Raw genomic sequence first — 22,269 nt, forward strand, 5'->3', positions numbered from 1 at the left:
TATTTTTGACTTTTCTGAGCCTGTCAAGTCCTTCTTTTGACCCATTTTGCCAAAGGAAAGGAAGTTGCCTAATAATTATGCACACCTGATATAGGGTGTTGATGTCATTAGACCACACCCCTTCTCATTACAGAGATGCACATCACCTAATATGCTTAATTGGTAGTAGGCTTTCGAGCCTATACAGCTTGGAGTAAGACAACATGCATAAAGAGGATGATGTGGTCAAAATACTAATTTGCCTACTAATTCTGCACTCCCTGTATATATATATACCGGTGTGTATACTAGTTTCTGTCACAAATTTTTACCAAATACAAGACATCCCTCATGAAAATTCTTAATTATTTCTAAGATTTTTATCTGTTGTTATATTTAAATATTTAATTATGTTTAATTCTTATATGTTACAGACCTATTTCCTGTAAAAGATGGATGCTTCTGCCATGACACCAACGAGTCTTGACACCCAAGCTGTGTTCACCACTGGCAGCGTTATATGGCACTATAATTTATATTATATCATTAAAGGGACATAAAACTATTTTATTAATATATAGTAATAAGTCTCAAATAAACACTATGTTACAAAATATCTGCATGCAGATATTAACTATAAACTATATTTATTAGCATTGTTTTGTTGCCCAGGGATATACCCTTTAAAAGCCTACTGTGTTATCTTAACTGTTTTAACCAATTAGTGACATATATAAATGAGATACTGCCAAAAACAATCACTGTGTAGAATGTGGCAGGTAAGGCTTCTGAAGTATTGAGTATACACTTCCATTTCTTGCAGTAACTTAAAAATGTTAGAGGCAAAATAAGTAATGGAAGTACACTGCAAAGGTTTTTAGTACACAAAATCAAGCATTTTATTGGGGATTCTGTTTTGAGTTTTATGTCCCTTTAAGCCAGAGAAAATACAAATTTGGTAAGTGTCATAGAGATGCACATGCTTGTCTAGTGACAAACTAGCGGCAGTCAGTCTGTGCTTCTTTTACTGATGTTGTTTGTCTAATTGTTTATTTTACATAACAACCTCTGTATTCTGCAGTAATGCAGCTGCCTATGGGCCCCGTCAGAAGCAACACTCGTGAGACTTCAGTAACTGTCCTTTGGGGTGAGGTAGTAGGTTGTTTAGTTTTAGGGTTAAACCCTGAGTTTCAGATAACTATACAATCTACTGTCTTTCCTGAAGTGGCTGTGATTTCACCGTTGGAGACCGAGGAATATAAAAAAGCTCCTGCATGAAAAACAACCGCTGGCGTCTGAGCTGGTGAACTCATGTCTGTCACTGGTGCGGTTCCATTCTGCTACTTTATTTTTTCAGCTTTGTTCCGTTGTTGGTTTTTGTGTTCATTTAAGCCACTTCCTTTGCAGCGTTGCTAAATGTACAGTAATAGTAATTTATGTGAGGGCTTCTGTGCCAAAACGTATGCAGTTTTATTACACCTGGAAGCATGAAGGCTTTAGCCACAAGCAAGGTTATGTGTAGTAATAATGTAGGAAATGTTCAATCAGTATGGCAGGAATTCAACAGCAGGGCAATGCCCTGCCTCCCTCAAACCCACAATCCTCTTACGTGTACAGCATTTGCAGTGAAAACATTTTCTGCCATAATCACAGTGTGTTTAAATGACTTCCATAGACGTATGAGTGCAAAAAGAAAATGCTCTAATGTGTCATAGCGACATTACTTGCATGTAGCTATGTGTTTAACCCCTGCAAAAAGGCTAAGCAGAGCAGCAAATGTCACCTTACTATGCCACATCTTTTGCCCCAAGTCTCTTAAATTAAAGGGACAGTTCACCCAAAAAAATTCTCCCCTTTAAATTATTCCCAATGATCCTTTTAACCTGCTAGAGTGTATTAAATTGGTTACAAGTAGCTCCTTTACTCCTATTTCAGCATTTGAAATAGCTGATTTAGCCTGTGGTATCGCCACCTACATTGAACAAATTAATACTGCAGTATAGGCTATTGAATAGCCTAAGTATACACAGCCAGCAGAAGAGATTACACTCTCAGTGGGATGCAGGATAGTTAAGTAATAAAATGATTATTTTCCATTGTTCTCTCTATGTCTTGAGCTTTGGTGTTCCAGCCAAATAAAATATAAGGAAGCAAGTCTGTTAACACAAACTTAGAACATAATGAGATCTGATATCACCTTTAAGTTCAACCCATTGTAATAGGCTGTGGTTTCAAAGCACAAAATCAGCTACTTCATATACACAAATAAGCATAAAAATGCAATTTCTCCAATATTTTATACTCTGCAGTTGGTATAACAAGTCATTTAAAATACATTAATGGAAAAACTATTTTACAGTGTACTGTCCCTTTAAGTTAAATATAATGTGTCTCATTCTTTGTTCAGACTTCAATGCTCTTCTAGTTGAGATGGAAAACTTCCTAACACTGGGGCTGCAGATCACTCAATATTTTAACACAGAAACTGCAATTTACAATATCACAGGGAGTCAGCTGTACAATTCCAGAAGGATTTATTCCACAAGGTTAAATACAGCAAACATAACAGAAACGTAGCTCGAGTTTCAGCGATTATATTGTCTCTCTTAAGAGCGCTTCAACTGTTTCCATAGAAGATCTGTATCATAATAAATAGAAATCTCCATTTTATATATAAATGTGTTCCTGCATATCGACTCTCCGTTCTTCAGGTTGGTTAAAGGCAATTCAGAGAGATCAATTGTTCAGGATCAACAAAATTGTGATCTATTATTTGATTATGATACAGGGGAGATTCTGTGAAAAGGACCATGATGCCAGTACAGTGGAAATAGATTGATCAGCAGTAAGAGATTTAGATAGAGGTGGTGTCTTAAACCTGAACAAGATACTAAGAATCGTCATTTCCTACTATTTTAAATAACAATCATGGACAAATTAAAAATGTCATTAAAAAATTGACATTTTAAAGGAAGATGTTACCTTAAAAAAAACATAATTTCCAAGAACTCAAAAGTTGTATTTAGAAAGGGAGAAAATCTTAAAAATGTCCTTGCTTCTTCTCTACTTACCAAAGTTAGTGGATTTAAAAGGTTTTTACACGTGGGAGATGCAAAAGTTGTAATTACACCAAGAGAACACACAAGTACTTAAAGGGATAGTAAAGTCGAAACTCAACCTTTAATGATTGTACTTGTATTCTCAAATTTACTTTGTTCTTTCAATATCCTTTATTGAAAATCATATGTACATATGCTCAGGAGCAGCAATGCTGCAGCTGATTGCTGGCTACACACGTTTGGATCTTATAGGCTCACCAGATGTTTTCCGATAGCTCCCAGCAGTGCATTGCTTCTCCTTCAACAAAGGAATCCAAGAGAATAAAGCAAATTTAAAAAAGAAGTAATTTTGAAAATTGTTTTAAATTATATGTTCTATCTGAATCATGAAAGAAACATTTTGCATTTCATGTCCCTTTAAGTCATCAGTCACAGTTAAAGAGTACACATCAGTCACAGGCAGAAAGTACACATCAGTCACAGGCAGAAAGTACACATCAGTCACAGGCAGAGAGTACACATCAGTCACAGGTAGAGAGTACACATCAGTCACAGACAGAGAGTACACATTAGTCACAGCACATTAGTCACAGACAGAGAGTACACATCAGTCACAGGTAGAGAGTACACATCAGTCACAGGCAGAGAGTACACATCAGTCACAGGCAGAGAGTACACATCAGTCACAGGCAGAGAGTACACATGAGTCACAGGCAGAGAGTACACATGAGTCACAGGCAGAGAGTACACATGAGTCACAGGCAGAGAGTACACATGAGTCACAGGCAGAGAGTACACATGAGTCACAGGCAGAGAGTACACATCAGTCACAGGCAGAGAGTACACATCAGTCACAGGCAGAGAGTACACATCAGTCACAGGCAGAGAGTACACATCAGTCACAGGCAGAGAGTACACATCAGTCACAGGCAGAGAGTACACATCAGTCACAGGCAGAGAGTACACATCAGTCACAGGTAGAGAGTACACATCAGTCACAGGCAGAGAGTACACATCAGTCACAGGCAGATAGTACACATCAGTCACAGGCAGAGAGTACACATCAGTCACATGTAAAGAGTACACATCAGTCACAGGCAGAGAGTACACATCTGTCACAGGCAGAGAGTACACATCTGTCACAGGCAGAGAGTACACATCTGTCACAGGCAGAGAGTACACATCAGTCACAGGCAGAGAGTACACATCAGTCACAGGCAGAGAGTACACATCAGTCACAGACAGAGAGTACACATCAGTCACAGACAGAGAGTACACATCAGTCACAGGCAGAGAGTACACATCAGTCACAGGCAGAGAGTACACATCAGTCACAGGCAGAGAGTACACATCAGTCACAGGCAGAGAGTACACATCAGTCACAGGCAGAGAGTACACATCAGTCTCAGGCAGAGAGTACACATCAGTCACAGGCAGAGAGTACACATCAGTCACAGGCAGAGAGTACACATCAGTCTCAGGCAGAGAGTACACATCAGTCACAGGTAGAGAGTACACATCAGTCACAGGCAGAGAGTACACATCAGTCACAGGCAGAGAGTACACATCAGTCACAGGCAGAGAGTACACATCAGTCACAGGCAGAGAGTACACATCAGTCACAGGCAGAGAGTACACATCTGTCACAGGCAGAGAGTACACATCTGTCACAGGCAGAGAGTACACATCAGTCACAGGCAGAGAGTACACATCAGTCACAGGTAGAGAGTACACATCTGTCACAGGCAGAGAGTACACATCTGTCACAGGCAGAGAGTACACATCATTCACAGGCAGAGAGTACACATCAGTCACAGGCAGAGAGTACACATCAGTCACAGGCAGAGAGTACACATCAGTCACAGGCAGAGAGTACACATCAGTCACAGGCAGAGAGTACACATCAGTCACAGGCAGAGAGTACACATCAGTCACAGGTAAAGAGTACACATCAGTCACAGGCAGAGAGTGCACATCAGTCACAGGCAGAGAGTACACATCAGTCACAGGCAGAGAGTACACATCAGTCACAGGCAGAGAGTACACATCAGTCACAGGCAAAGAGTACACATCAGTCACAGGCAGAGAGTGCACATCAGTCACAGGCAGAGAGTGCACATCAGTCACAGGCAGAGAGTACACATCAGTCACAGGCAGAGAGTACACATCAGTCACAGGCAGAGAGTACACATCAGTCACAGGCAGAGAGTACACATCAGTCACAGGCAGAGAGTACACATCTGTCACAGGCAGAGAGTACACATCAGTCACGGGTAGAGAGTACACATCAGTCACAGGCAGAGAGTACACATCAGTCACAGGCAGAGAGTACACATCAGTCACAGGCAGAGAGTACACATCAGTCACAGGCAGAGAGTACACATCAGTCACAGGTAGAGAGTACACATCTGTCACAGACAGAGAGTACACTTCAGTCACAGGTAAATGTCCAGAGCTTTTATGTTTGCTGTTTTAACCTTGTAGATAAAATCCTTCTGGAATTTTGAAACTGATACCCTTTGAGTATTTTCCCTTTAGTGCTCTCATTGTGCTAAACAATCAAGATTTTAGAAGCCTTAGGGGCCACATAAACATTTATGGCTATTAAACACACTACTATATATTACCCTGTTGAGTGGCACAGGGTCATATTAGATTAGGTTGCAGGGTACCCTCTGTCTGCGCTTCTTACCTCCAGAGGGTTCTTTTGAAAAATGATGGCACATATTCATAGGAGGAGTCTTCCGATTGTTGTGTTATTTTTGTTGGTGATTCAGTAAGTACATATAAATGTAAGGTATGCTTTCATAGGGTTCTAAATATCTTTGTCTCACTGTAGCATTTACTGAATGTAATAAATCATGGCAAGTAGTAAATCAGTCGGCCGTTAAATTTAATGTATGTATGCCACAGAAAATATTGTTTTTCTTTAACATTTTTATGATGACTTTGTCCCCTTAACCCTACCACAGCGCGGGTGGTGTCCGATAAGGCTGCTCTAGCGGGTTGAGGTAGTAGGTTGTGTGGTTTCAGGGTAGTGATTTTTGCCCCAATCAGGAGATAACTATACAACTTACTGCCTTCCCTGATGGGCAGCATTACATCTTCACCCCAAACGTACAAGCAAACATGGGTCTGAAATTTAAAAAAATTATGTATCAAAGTATGTAATGTCTCAAAATACAGGGAACGCTGTGTGCAACCACTTAGTAATCAAAACTGTATTATCCCAGCTCTGTTTGACTTCAAAATATTTCCTTTTATTTGAAAGATTTTGTTCTTTCCTTTCCAGGTTATCAAAAATCAATAAAGTTCTGCAGTTTGATCATTTATTTGTAATCCTGTTGTTTCTTTTTGTAATATTAGCACAAGAGCCATGTTAAGCCTTTCTTAAAGGCAATTACTTTTCAAACATACGGATTATGTGTTATTAAGGTGTATGGAGGCTAATTCTGCCCAGCACATCTACTTTGTAGCGTATTTAAATGACCTGCTCTCATGGCCATATGAACAGTATGCACATCTTTTATGCTTCTTAAAATGTTAAAACTTAGCTGTTTGGCTACCTTTTTGGCTACTTGCACATTATATGAATCTGCAAGATAAGGGCTTATTGGTTTAAAACCTACACAGCTAAGAAATATTGTAGCAGAAAGAAGTTAAAGTATAAAGACACAAGGGTAAGACCAGCACACCTGAACTCATCAAAGATCCATAGATATCAAGGTAGGTGCAATCCCATAGACTCCAAAATAAGTATCCAAAGGCAAATGAGGATGCACTCAATGAAGTGAAAGGACTTTTATTAAAATGAACAGCAACGTTTCGGGGCTACTGCCCCTTTGTCAAGCTTGACAAAGTGGCAGTAGCCCCGAAACGTTGCTGTTCACTTTAATAAAGTATAAAGACATCAACCAAAAAAGTCCCAGGAATGGCTGCGGCCGGCGAATTAGCAGTTTTCCAGCTAAATGAACCAACAATGTACTTATCCAAAAATGTTAAAACAATTTCTTCTTTAATCAAACAAAGTGGGCCATTTCTAAGGCTTCATAACAAAGTAAAAACACTGTACATTTGAAATCCTCCCCAACTAATCAATTCTAACTAGTGACTTCTGCAAATAATCTGTTATTAAAACCATACACACACCTCACACATACATTATATAAGTTGGTTTTGTATTTCACAGCTGAAAGGACTTCAGAGGACCTAGAATCTAGACTCACCAAGTTATATTTTAGCTGCGGTTGGGGGTGGCCAGCAAGGGGAATGTGGGGGCACCCATTGTGTCATGGGTCTCTAATTCAGTACTAGTGACTCCCTAGAGTTTGGGTTTGTTGAGCCCAGTGGGTTTTACACTAACTGCTATTATAAGGGTGGCACATCTGCCCACTTTGGCACATTCATTAAATGTTGTGAAATAAAACAGGACAGGGAGTCTACTTGAAAATGTTTATTGTTGAAAAAGATAGATAATCCCTTTATTACCCATTCCCCAGTTTTGCATAAACAACACTGTTATATTAATACCATGTATCTAAGCCTCTGCAGACTGTCCCCTTATCTCAGTTCTTTTGATAGACTTGCATTTTAGCCAATCAGTACTGACTCATAAATAATTCCACAGGAGTGAGCACAATGTTATCTATATGGCACAAATGAACTAGAGTCTCAGTGGGAAAAACTGTCAAAATGCACTGAGATAAGAAGTGGCCTCCAAGGGCTTATACATTAGCATATGAGCCTGTCTAGGTTTATTTCAACAAAGAATACCAAGAAAACAAAGCAAATATGATGATAAAAGTAAATTAGAAAGAAGTTGTTTAAAATCACATGCCCAATCTGAATCATGAAAGTTTAATTTTGACTTTACTCTTGTGAAACATAGATATTGACGGCAGATAAGAGCCATAGGCCCAGCAAGTCTGCCAGATATTACCTAAAAGTATAAACTTATCTAGTTTGTAGGATAGCCTTATGCTTGTCGCAGGCATTTTTAAAGTCCCCCACAGTGTTTATCATTACTACCTCTTGAGGAAGTTTATTCCATAAATCAATCACTCTTTCTGTAAAGAAGCTTCCTCAAATTACTCCTGAATCTACTACCCTTCAACTTGAGCACATGACCTCTTGTTCTTGAATTTTCTATTCTATGTAAAATACCAGTAGTGGAATATCAGAAAGCGCCTAACTAGAGGCTATTGGGAGGTGGGTTAAGAGATTAAATATGCTTTTCTATCAAGTGTAGATATTCTGGTAAAAGACAACACAAGGTTGTATAAAGATGAATATATAAGCAATATAAGAGTTTGACAAATTTAATACATTAAAGTAAAATTAAGCATATAATTAGAAACATTCAGTTAAAAACATGGATCCATGTACATATTATAAAATATTGTACAATATTAATCGATAAATAACAATTGTTTTAAAACACAAACTTATTCTAAAAATCACAAACTTGTTTTAAAATTACTTTAAATATTGGGTTGACAAGAAATTGTTGTTATTCAATTTCTTAAACTGTAGTTTGGGTGTATTGCACCAGTTTATTCAGTGTCTCTAATTCCTTAGTGGGAATATCCTCCTCCGTGAAAAATGTGAAAAAACAATAATGGTATAAAAAATAATGATGGTATAAAAAATAAAAGTGATTCCTTTAAAGTGTTCCAGAAAAAATTCTGTGTTAAAAACAAAAATTCAAAAATTCTGTGTTAAGAACAAAAAATATATATTGGTGTTTTAAAATCGGAAATATGTAGATCGAAAATATATTGGATAAAATATGAAAAAAGTGTAGAAAATTTAACTCAAAATTTCAAAAAACGTGTAGTGATCCAAAAGTGATGATAGTGAAAAATTAGTTAGTGGAAAAAAGTTTGTATGGTATGGGTGTAGCTCCAAATCCTTTATCAATAGTTATTTGATGGTATAAAGTAAATGTGTTGATAATAATGATGATTTAAAATCCTCCTTTCCTTTCTGGCGAATGCTTTGTTGTTGGAGTGTTTTCTAGGGTGTTCAGTCTATATTATAAGACTCTATCCTCATAAAACCTGCAAACAACAAAACAACATAGTGCAATAATGCTACAAATAGAAAAGAAAGTAATGAAATATTGCTCACCAAATTCTGTCAACGCGTTTCGGCCTCTCAGTTAGGCCTTTTTCAAGACTGTTTTCTGGTGAGTTATGGTGGCTATTTAAGGTGTGTTCTACCAATCAGGGGGTCGTGTATTTGGCGCCAAAAAACGTTAGCCTAACTTGACCCGGAAGTATTATCTTTCCCTTACTTTTTTCCTATGAACTCTTTTTTCTGTTTCCTTATTCTAAGTGTTCTATTGTTGATTCTCTTTATATTGGGATTCCGTTTAGTATTTTCTACTTGGTTGCTTACATTTCGTTTGTTTTGTCCCCTCGTTAAAACCGGATGTTTGTGGTTTAGTGAAACCGGAAGTATCAGATGTGGAAGGTTTCACTCGTTGAACCGGATGTTTGTATCTAAGTAAAACCGGAAGTGACGTCTTGTCTCTTGCGTCACTTCCGGTCTACCCAGTGTTTACAAACATTGCCGGTTGCCATGACAATACCTCCGGTATTGTGTTTTACAGAGGTGACAGATAATTTAGCGGAGATTTCTCAGTATTTTGGGTACCAAGGGTTTGGTTTGTTTTATGGATCCCTTTTACGATCGTTCCTACATGGAACGAACATACTATAGAAGAATCTACTAAGAAGTTAATACTTTAAAAAGGTATGGAAATGAACTTGGAAATTAGTGTAAAATTGATATTTAAAATTGAATCATATAAAATAGTAAAAACTCTATTGCTGGAACGTGGAACGAACATATTATAGAAAAATCTACTAAGAAATAAATACTTGAAAAAAGGGGAAGAAATGAACTTGGAAATTAGTATAAAATTGATATTTAAAAATGAATTATATAAAATAGTAAAAACTCTATTGCTGGTCGTAGGATTTTTAATATATTAAGAGACCCTTTGGATGTTTATTAAAATAATAAAATAATAGAATAATAAAATACTAGAAATTAGTGCAGGTGATATATTAAAATCTAAAACTCTCAAAATGTCTCTAAAAATAGTAATGTTGTTAATAATGAGATCCTGATTCTTGCTTTTCATCTATCTGTTGGTATATTATCTGGATGGTCTGGTCCACTAATTATTATAGTCCCATAAGCTGAAATGGAGGGTATTAATTGGTACTAGTTATCCGAATATTGTTAGGAGTAAGACTGGGAATAAAACTGGAGATAAATATTCTATGGATATATCTAGATTTATTTCTTATACAGGTACTATTACTCCCAAAGTGAGGTTTCTACTTAGTCTTAATTTTTGTTGGCCCTATGTTGGTGCTGAAGTGTCTGGTGACGGATAGCTTTAGGAGCTAGTATGAAAATACATGCTGGTTGGCTATGTGTCATCTCGTAACGATTCGTGTAATTTGTCACTACAGTTTTACCAATTTATCATTTAAGATTAAATAAGTGTGAGAGGTCTTCCCTGTTATTCAATCCCCTAGGGTATAGACTGTCCATGTCAAAAATCCATCTGGATTCGGCAGTTAGTAGACTTTTTTCGTAGTTGCCTCCTCTCCAATTCGGTTTCACTATTTGTATTCCTGTATAGTGGAAATCTTTCTTATTTCCCTGATGATTCGTAAAGTGTCTGTACAGTGCAGTTTCTGTGTTTTTATGTTTGATTTTTAGTAAATGCTCCCTAATTCTATCTTTGAGGACTCGGGATGTTTGTCCTATATATTGGAGCCCACAGCTACACCATATCAGATAGATTACTCCCTTGCTGGTGCATCTTATCAGGTCATTGATCCTGTACTTGACCTTTGTGTTATGCGAGATAATTTCCTTCGTTTTAATGCCTCTCTTGCACGCTTTGCAGTTCAAGCAAGGGAAGAAACCTTTAATTTCTTTCCCAAATACATCTCTGGTTTTGTTCTAAAACAAAACCAGAGATGTACCCACAGCCTCTGTTTTACTAAGCCCTTTAATGTACTTGAAAGTTGCTATCATATCACCTCTTTCCCTTCTCTCCTCTAAACTATACATATTTAGGTCATTGAGCCTATCCTGGTAAGTTTTATTTTTTAGACCATGTACCATTTTGCTAGCCCTCCTTAGCACAGATTCAAGTTTGTTAATATCCTTCTGAAGATATGGCCTCCAGAACTGTACACAATACTCAAGATGAGGCCTAACTAAAAAAATAAAAGTTTATTTTTTTTAATAATATGTCTCTTTACTTTTTTGTTTGTAATGGCAATGAAAGGCACTAAACACATGGGCCTATAGTTATCAAGCCGTCAACCTCAAATACGCTGGAATTCCGTAACGTATTTGTGGCGAGGCTGATTCACCAAAGTTATCAAGCCCTACACACCGGCAAAAGTAGAATTTAGTGACGTAAGCTTCGATCCGCCGGACTCAGTCCGACACAGATCGATTCTTACGTCACTCCAGATGTTCCGAACACAAGTTCAGCACAATCTGACTACTTTTGGTAGTTATCAAAAAACTAGCAGGTATGCTCAGCACTTTTCTGGTCCAGCGTACCTGGTTTTCAATCCGCCGCCCTGGAGATGGCGGATCCCATAGGAATCAATGGGAGTCTGACCATAGCGAAAGTTCATGTTCGCTGCTGCCCGACATCCCATTGATTCCTATGGGAAGTGTGTACACCTAACACCCTAACATGTACCCAAGTCTAAACACCCCTAATCTGCCCCCTCCTACACCGCCGCAACTAAATAAATGTATTACCCCCTAAACCCCCGCTCCCGGACCCCGCCGCAACTATAATAAATGTATTAACCCCTAAACCACCGCTCCCGGACCCCACCGCCACTATAATAAATATATTAACCCCTAAACCGCCGCTCCTGGACCCCGCCGCCACCTACATAATATCTATTAACCCCTATCCTGCCCCCCCTATACCGCCGCCACCTATATTAAATTTATTAACCCCTATCCTGCGGATCCCGGACCCCACCGCAACTAAATAAATTGCTTAACCCCTAAACTGCCGCTCCTGGATCCCGCCGCCACCTATATTAAACTTATTAACCCCTAATCTGCTCCCCCTACACCGCCGCAAACTATAATAAATTTATCAACCCCTATCCTGCCCCCCTACACCGCCGCAACCTTTAATAAAATTATTAACCCCTAAACCTAAGTCTAACCCTAACACCCCCCCTATCTTAAATATTAATTAAATAAATCTAAATAAATATAACTCTTATTAAATTAATTATTCCTATTTAAAAATAAATACTTACCTGTAAAATAAACCCTAAAATAGCTACAATGTAATTAATAATTACATTGTAGCTATCTTACGGCTAGATTTAGAGTTTTGTCGGTAACGACCCGCGTAGCTAACGCTGGCTTTTTTCTGGCCGCACCTTTTAAATAACTCTGGTATTGAGAGTCCACATACAGGCTGCGTTAGGCTCCAAAAAAGGAGCGTAGAGCATTTTTAACGCAGCTTCAACTCTCGATACCAGAGTTGCTTACGCAAGCGACCAGCCTCAAAAACGTGCTCGTGCACGATTCCCCCATAGGAAACAATGGGGCTGTTTGAGCTGAAAAAAAAACCTAACACCTGCAAAAAAGCCGCGTTCAGCTCCTAACGCAGCCCCATTGTTTGCTATGCGTAAACGTCTGCACCTAACACTCTAACATGTACCCCGAGTCTAAACACCCCTAACCTTACACTTATTAACCCCTAATCTGCCGCCCCCGCTATCGCTGACCCCTGCATATTATTATTAACCCCTATTCTACCGCTCCGGACACCGTCGCTACTTACATTATCCCTATATACCCATAATCTGCTGCCCTAACATCGCCGACCCCTATATTATATTTATTAACCCCTAATCTGCCCCCCACAACGTCGCCTCCACCTGCCTACACTTATTAACCCCTAATCTGCCGAGCGGACCTGAGCGCTACTATAATAAAGTTATTAACCCCTAATCCGCCTCACTAACCCTATAATAAATAGTATTAACCCCTAATCTGCCCTCCCTAACATCGCCGACACCTAAATTCAATTATTAACCCCTAATCTGCCGAACGGAGCTCACCGCTATTCTAATAAATGTATTAACCCCTAAAGCTAAGTCTAACCCTAACACTAACACCCCCCTAAATTAAATATAATTTTAATCTAACGAATTTAATTAACTCTTATTAAATAAATTATTCCTATTTAAAGCTAAATACTTACCTGTAAAATAAATCCTAATATAGCTACAATATAAATTATAATTACATTGTAGCTATTTTAGGATTAATATTTATTTTACAGGCAACTTTGTAATTATTTTAACCAGGTACAATAGCTATTAAATAGTTAAGAACTATTTAATAGTTACCTAGTTAAAATAATTACAAAATTACCTGTAAAATAAATCCTAACCTAAGTTACAATTAAACCTAACACTATACTATCATTAAATTAATTAAATAAAATACCTACAATTACCTACAATTAAACCTAACACTACACTATCAATACATTAATTAAATACAATACCTACAAATAACTACAATGAAATAAACTAACTAAAGTACAAAAAATAAAAAAGAACTAAGTTACAAAAAATAAAAAAATATCTACAAACATAAGAAAAATATTACAACAATTTTAAACTAATTACACCTACTCTAAGCCCCCTAATAAAACAACAAAGCCTCCCAAAATAAAAAAATGCCCTACCCTATTCTAAATTACTAAAGTTAAAAGCTCTTTTACCTTACCAGCCCTGAACAGGGCCCTTTGCGGGGCATGCCCCAAGAAGTTCAGCTCTTTTGCCTGTAAAAAAAACATACAATACCCCCCCCCAACATTACAACCCACCACCCACATACCCCTAATCTAACCCAAACCCCCCTTAAATAAACCTAACACTAAGCCCCTGAAGATCTTCCTACCTTGTCTTCACCATACCAGGTTCACCGATCGGTCCTGAAGAGCTCCTCCGATGTCCTGATCCAAGCCCAAGCGGGGGGCTGAAGATGTCCATGATCCGGTAGAAGTCTTCATCCAAGCGGGGCAGAAGAGGTCTTCCATCCGATTGAAGTCTTCATCCAAGCGGGGCAGAAGAGGTCTTCCATCCGATTGAAGTCTTCATCCAGACGGCATCTTCTATCGACATCCATCTGGAACGGAGCGGCAGCATCCTGAAGACCTCCGACGCGGAACATCCATCCTGGCCGACGACTGAACGACGAATGACGGTTCCTTTAAATGACGTCATCCAAGATGGCGTCCCTCGAATTCCGATTGGCTGATAGGATTCTATCAGCCAATCGGAATTAAGGTAGGAATATTCTGATTGGCTGATGGAATCAGCCAATCAGAATCAAGTTCAATCCGATTGGCTGATCCAATCAGCCAATCAGATTGAGCTCGCATTCTATTGGCTGTTCCGATCAGCCAATAGAATGCGAGCTAAATCTGTTTGGCTGATTCCATCAGCCAATCAGAATATTCCTACCTTAATTCCGATTGGCTGATAGAATCCTATCAGCCAATCGGAATTCGAGGGACGCCATCTTGGATGACGTCATTTAAAGGAACCGTCATTCGTCGTTCAGTCATCGGCCAGGATGGATGTTCCGCGTCGGAGGTCTTCAGCATGCTGCCGCTCCGCTCCAGATGGATGTCGATAGAAGATGCCGCCTGGATGAAGACTTCAATCGGTTGGAAGACCTCTTCTGCCCCGCTTGGATGAAGACTTCAATCGGATGGAAGACCTCTTCTGCCCCGCTTGGATGAAGACTTCTACCGGATCATGGACATCTTCAGCCCCCCGCTTGGGCTTGGATCAGGACATCGGAGGAGCTCTTCAGGACGGATCGGTGAACTTGGTATGGTGAAGATAAAGTAGGAAGATCTTCAGGGGCTTAGTGTTAGGTTTATTTAAGGGGGGTTTGGGTTAGATTAGGGGTATGTGGGTGGTGGGTTGTAATGTTGGGGGGGGGTATTGTATGTTTTTTTTACAGGCAAAAGAGCTGAACTTCTTGGGGCATGCCCCGCAAAGGGCCCTGTTCAGGGCTGGTAAGGTAAAAGAGCTTTTAACTTTAGTAATTTAGAATAGGGTAGGACATTTTTTATTTTGGGGGGCTTTGTTGTTTTATTAGGGGGCTTAGAGTAGGTGTAATTAGTTTAAAATTGTTGTAATATTTTTCTTATGTTTGTAGATATTTTTTAATTTTTTGTAACTTAGTTCTTTTTTATTTTTTGTACTTTAGTTAGTTTATTTCATTTTAGTTATTTGTAGGTATTGTATTTAATTAATGTATTGATAGTGTAGTGTTAGGTTTAATTGTAGGTAATTGTAGGTATTTTATTTAATTAATTTAATGATAGTATAGTGTTAGGTTTAATTGTAACTTAGGTTAGGATTTATTTTACAGGTAATTTTGTAATTATTTTAACTAGATAACTATTAAATAGTTCTTAACTATTTAATAGCTATTGTACCTGGTTAAAATAATTACAAAGTTGCCTGTAAAATAAATATTAATCCTAAAATAGCTACAATGTAATTATAATTTATATTGTAGCTATATTAGGATTTATTTTACAGGTAAGTATTTAGCTTTAAATAGGAATAATTTAATTAATAAGAGTTAATTAATTTCGTTACATTAAAATTATATTTAATTTAGGGGGGTGTTAGTGTTAGGGTTAGACTTAGCTTTAGGGGTTAATACATTTATTAGAATAGCGGTGAGCTCCGGTCGGCAGATTAGGGGTTAATAATTGAAGTTAGGTGTCGGCGATGTTAGGGAGGGCAGATTAGGGGTTAATACTATTTATTATAGGGTTAGTGAGGTGGATTAGGGGTTAATAACTTTATTATAGTAGCGCTCAGGTCCGCTCGGCAGATTAGGGGTTAATAAGTGTAGGCAGGTGGAGGCTACGTTGTGGGGGGTAGATTAGGGGTTAATAAATATAATATAGGGGTCGGCGGTGTTAGGGGCAGCAGATTAGGGGTACATAAGGATAACGTAGGTGGCGGCGCTTTGCGGTCGGCAGATTAGGGGTTAATAAGTGTAGGTAGCTGGCGGCGACGTTGTGGGGGGCAGGTTAGGGGTTACTAAATATAATATAGGGGTCGGCGGTGTTAGGGGCAGCAGATTAGGGGTACATAAGGATAACGTAGTTGGCGGTCGGCAGATTAGGGGTTAAAAAAATTTAATCGAGTGGCGGCGATGTGGGGTGACCTCGGTTTAGGGGTACATAGGTAGTTTATGGGTGTTAGTGTACTTTAGAGTACAGTAGTTAAGAGCTTTATGAACCGGCGTTAGCCCAGAAAGCTCTTAACTACTGACTTTTTTCCTGCGGCTGGAGTTTTGTCGTTAGAGTTCTAACGCTCACTTCAGCCACGACTCTAAATACCGGAGTTAGAAAAATCCCATTGAAAAGATAGGATACGCAATTTACGTAAGGGGATCTGCGGTATGGAAAAGTCGCGGCTGAAAAGTGAGCGTTAGACCCTTTTTTGAGTGACTCCAAATACCAGAGTTAGCCTAAAACCAGCGTTAGGAGCCTCTAAAGCTGGTTTTCACGGCTAACGCCAAACTCCAAATCTAGGCCTTAGGATTTATATTTATTTTACAGGCAACATTGTATTTATTTTAACTAGGTAGAATAGTTATTAAATTGTTATTAACTATTTAATAACTACCTAGCTAAAAGAAATACAAAATTACCTGTAAAAGAAATCCTAACCTAAGTTACAATTAAACCTAACACTACACTATCATTAAATTAATTAAATTAATTAACTACAAGTAGCTACAATTAAATACAATTAAATAAACTAACTAAAGTACAAAAAATAAAAAAAACTAAGTTACAAAAAATAAAAAAATATTACAAGATTTTTAATCTAATTACACCTAATATAAGTCCCCTAATAAAATAACAAAGCCCCCCAAAATAAAAAAATGCCCTACCCTATTCTAAATTACAAGAGTTAACAGCTCTATTACCTTACCAGCCCTTAAAAGGGCCTTTTGCTGGGCATGCCCCAAAGAAATCAGCTCTTTTGCATGTTAAAAAAAACACAATACCACCCCCCAACATTACAACCCACCACCCACAAACCCCTACTCTAACCCAAACCCCCCTTAAATAAACCTACCCCCCTGAAGATCTCCCTACCTTGAGTCTTCTTCACCCAACCGGGCACCGATGGACCAAAAGAGGGCATCCGGAGCGGCAGAAGTCTTCATCCTATCCGGGCAGAAGAGGACATCCAGACCGGCAGACATCTTCATCCATGCGGCATCTTCTATCTTCATCCATCCGACGAGGAGCGGCTCCATCTTCAAGACTTCTGGCGCGGAACATCCTCCTTGACCGACGACTAGACAATGAATGAAGGTTCCTTTAAGTGACGTCATCCAAGATGGCGTCCCTCAAATTCCGATTGGCTGATAGGATTCTATCAGCCAATCGGAATTAAGGTATTAAGGTAGGTAAAATCTGATTGGCTGATCCAATCAGCCAATCAGATTCAAGTTCAATCGGATTGGCTGATCCAATCAGCCAATCAGATTGAGCTTGCATTCTATTGGCTGTTCCGATCAGCCAATAGAATGCGAGCTCAATCTGATTGGCTGATTGGATCAGCCAATCCGACTGAACTTGAATCTAATTGGCTGATTCAATCAGCCAATCAGATTTTTCCTACCTTAATTCCAATTGTCTGATAGAATCCTATCAGCCAATCGGAATTCGAGGGATGCCAAGGAGGATGTCAAGGAGGATGTTCCGCGCCGGAGGTCTTGAAGATGGAGCCGCTCCTCGTCGGATGGATGAAGATAGAAGATGCTGCTTGGATGAAGATGTCTGCCAGTCCGGATGTCCTCTTCTGCCCGGATAGGATGAAGACTTCTGCCGCTCCGGATGCCCTCTTTTGGTCCATCGGTGCCCGGTTGGGTGAAGACGACTCAAGGTAGGGAAATCTTCAGGGGGGTAGTGTTAGGTTTATTGGTGATTGTAATGTTGGGGGGTGGTATTGTGTTTTTTTTAACATGCAAAAGAGCTGATTTCTTTGGGGCATGCCCCGCAAAAGGCCCTTTTAAGGGCTGGTAAGGTAATAGAGCTGTTAACTTTTGTAATTTAGAATAGGCTAGGGCATTTTTTATTTCGGGGGCTTTGTTATTTTATTAGGGGTCTTAGATTAGGTGTAATTAGATTAAAAATCTTGTAATATTTTTTTATTTTTTGTAACTTAGTTTTTTTATTTTTTGTAACTTAGTTTATTTAATTGTAGGTATTTGTAGTTAATTAATTTAATGTATTTATTGATAGTGTAGTGTTAGGTTTAATTTTAACTTAGGTTAGGATTTATTTTACAGGAAATTTTGTATTTCTTTTAGCTAGGTAGTTATTAAATAGTTAATAACTATTCAATAACTATTCTACCTAGTTAAAATAGATACAAAGTTACCTGTAAAATAAATATAAATTCTAAAATAGCTACAATGTAATTATTAATTACATTGTAGCTATGTTAGGGTTTATTTTACAGGTAAGTATTTATTTTTAAATAGGAATAATTTAGTTAATGATAGTGTAGTGTTAGGTGTAATTGTAGAATAGGCTAGGGCATTTTTTATTTTGGGGGGCTTTGTTATTTTATTAGGGGTCTTAGATTAGGTGTAATTAGATTAAAAATCTTGTAATATTTTTTTATTTTTTGTAACAGTTTTTTTTTATTTTTTGTAACTTAGTTTATTTAATTGTAGGTATTTGTAGTTAATTAATTTAATGTATTTATTGATAGTGTAGTGTTAGGTTTAATTTTAACTTAGGTTAGTTTTTATTTTACAGGTAAATTTGTCTTTATTTTAACTAGGTAGCTATTAAATAGTTATTAACTATTTAATAGCTATTGTACCTAGTTAAAATAAATTTAAATTTGCCTGTAAAATAAAAATAAATCCTAAAATAGCTACAATATAATTATTAGTAATATTGTAGCTATATTAGGGTTTATTTTATAGGTAAGTATTTAGTTTTAAATAGGATTAATTTAGTTAATAAGAGTAATTTTTATTTAGATTTATTAAAATAATATTTAAGTTAGGGGGGTGTTAGGGTTAGTGTTAGACTTATGTTTAGGGGTTAATTAGTTTAATATAAATGGCAGCGGTATAGGGGGGCAGGATAGGGTTTAATAAATTTATTATAGGTGGCGACAGTGTAGGGGGGCAGATTAGGGGTTAATAAGTTTAATATAGGTGGCGGCGGGTCCGGGAGTGGCGGTTTAGGGGTTAATATATTTAGTTGCGGCGGGGTACGGGATCGGCAGGATAGGGGTTAATACATTTATTATAGGTGGCGGCGGTATAGGGGGGCAGGGTAGGGGTTAATAGGTATTATGTAGGTGGCGGCGGGGTCCGGGAGCGGCGGTTTAGGGGTTAATCAGTTTATTAGAGTGGCGGTGGGCTCCGGGAGCGGCAGTTTAGGGGTTAATACATTTATTATAGTTGTGGCGGGGTCTAGGAGTGGCGGTTTAGGGGTTAATAACTTTATTTAGTTGCGGGGGGCTCCGGGGGCGCCGGTATAGGGGGTAGAACAGTGTAGTTTAGTGTGGGTGCTTAGTGACAGCTTATCAATAAAGCTTGGAAAAAGCCGAAGAGCAGCGAGATCGGATGAGTGATAACTATAACAGTCCGCTGCTCATCGCCACGTACTTGGTGCGCGGCTTTTTGACAGCTTTTTTTATAACTTTGGCAAGCGTTTTCAGGACCGGGGCGGCGATGTGAGTCGAGCTTAGGCGGGCGTATTGGGGCCAGCGAAGGCAGGTAAGTAGACGGCTTGATAACTAGAGGCCATGGTAGACAAGATGCATTTAAAGCAAAGATAAGTCTGAGAATGATACACAGTTTATTATCATCATGATTATTATTATTTGATTAAATATTGAAACATTTAAGCGGAACGTTTTCATTTCTATTAAGTAATTGGGCCACTATATTGTAATTGTTACTATAGATTAAAAAGCCTGTTCTTATATTCCCGTACTGAGGCCTTTAGGGTTGGTAACAAATGAAACTAACAGTCTCAGTGGGCTTGTGTCCCTGCGCTTCTGATACATTGGCATTGCATACAAAAAGTAAAGGATCATTTCAGTCCAACAATACCTCTGGTTGTATTATTTAAAGGGACAGTCAACACCAGAAATGTTGTTGTTTTAAAAGATAGATAATCCCTTAATTACCAATTCCCCAGTTTTGCATAACCAACACAGTTATAATTATACATGTTTTACCTCTGTAATTACCTTGTATCTAAGCCTCAGCAGACTGCCCCCTTATTTCAGTTCTTTTGACAGACTTGCATTTTAGCCAATCAGAGCTTTCTCCATGGTAAATTCATGTGCATGAGCTCATTGTTATCTATATGAAACACGTGAACTAATGCCCTCTACTGGTGAAAAACTATCAAAATGCATTTAGATTAGAGGTGGCCTTCAAGGTCTAAGAAATTAGCATATGAACCTCCTAGGTTTAGCTTTCAACTAAGAATACCAAAAGAACAAAGCAAAATTGCTGATAAAAGTAAATTGGAAAGTTGTTTAAAATTACATGCCCTATTTGAAACATGAGATTTTTTTTGGACTTGACTGTCCCTTTAAATACAAGCTACTAGAATATGCACAAAGCCATAAAACCTATTAATTTTGTTTTTTTCCTTGCTTATTCAGCCACCACATAAAAAAACAAAATAGCCTGCAAGTTTTTTTTGTTCTGTACCCAATTTCTTATTAAAAAAATTCTAGTGTAAAAGTAAAATGCTGTTTCGCCAGTGTTTCATTTTTTTAAACAGATTCCTCTTTTTTTTTACTGTTCATTTAACCAAATCAAGCGTTGTGCTCCTGCGTCAGATGAGGATACATCTGCTGAACCAATTAGAAGCAGGTATTCATGTGTATGCTCCAATTACTGGCAGCATCCTCATCTGACGAGTGGGGGTTTTCATTAGTGAAACTATTACTACGTGTATGACTCTTTTGAAAGAGTTAAATATTTAGAAGAAGGAGGGCATTTGCTTAAAAATAAAATGTACTGTAATAAAGCATTTTATCATTCCACTAAATTTAATCTAAGCAAGATATCACTGGCTTTGTTACTAAACAATTTGGAGATCTTAGAACTTAATGAGAAGAGAGATAATCATAATTATATCTGTTTCACACACTTGTATTGTATGAAAATCACAGCAACTTACCTACTATTTATTTTAGAAGCTTTTACCTTCAGCAGGTAACCGTTTGTAAACTACCATAAATCCGGCATTTTCTGTTCACTTTTAATCTTAAAAATATCCCTCAACTGATTAAATCTTCTAGGAAATGAGGAAATGAGCAGAGAATTATGGAACTCGCTATACTTAATAAGATTCATTACTACCAAGATGTGTTGTCTTCACACAATGCCACTATTTGAATTACTGATTTTTTTGGGTGTAATAAATGTGTAACACACTGTATTGTATTTCTAGTTCTAAATGCAGTTTCCATTTACAAATATTATTACTACTAGATGGTTTATATACAGAGCACAGAAGACGAAAGGTGTGTCAAGGGCAGATCATGTGTTTACTGTACTATAAACATTTAAGGACGTTAAATATATTTTCATAGGGGAAAGTCAATAAGTTATAACATTATCTTCAAAATATGGAATCTGTTCAAATCAACTTAAAGGGACATTCCAGTCAAAATTTAAATGCACATAGATGAATTACATCTTTAAATAGAAACATGTTTGCAATATACAGTGCATGTATTGGCAAAAATGTTTCTAGTAAAAGTAATCACTGTTTTAGTATAAACATTTTTCTCTGCATGTGAATCATAGCTAGATATTCTTAGTGCACCAGCATTATAAGTACTACAGCTTCTCAGATTGCCAGTGTGGCTTGTATCATGTCAGCAATTAACAAACGGCCAGATTACGAGTTTTGCGTTACGAGGGGTGCGGTGCTAACTTGCACGTTATTGTCACCGCTCAGTTCCCTACAGCGCTGGTATTACAGGTTTTTAAAAACCCGGTGTTAGCAGGCAAGAAGTGAGTGTAGAGCAAAAATGTGCTCCATACCGCACTCCAATACCAGCGCTGCTGAAAGCCGTGGTGAGCTGTT

General features: G+C 38.0%; 1 long non-coding RNA gene across 2 annotated transcripts in view; it reads left to right on the forward strand.

The window, feature by feature from the left end:
• Positions 1-22,269, forward strand: part of LOC128664226 (uncharacterized) — a 203,423-nt gene that overhangs the window by 139,467 nt on the left and 41,687 nt on the right. Inside the window, exon 7 of one of the 2 annotated variants that reach the window (XR_008402935.1) lies at positions 414-620. The exons of the other annotated variant lie outside the window; for it this stretch is intronic. This is a non-coding gene — a long non-coding RNA (uncharacterized LOC128664226). Of the gene's footprint in view, positions 1-413; positions 621-22,269 lie in introns of those variants that run through there. 2 annotated transcript variants of the gene reach the window in all.

This window comes from Bombina bombina, chromosome 6 (genome assembly GCF_027579735.1).
Source record: "Bombina bombina isolate aBomBom1 chromosome 6, aBomBom1.pri, whole genome shotgun sequence".
NCBI lineage: Eukaryota > Metazoa > Chordata > Amphibia > Anura > Bombinatoridae > Bombina > Bombina bombina.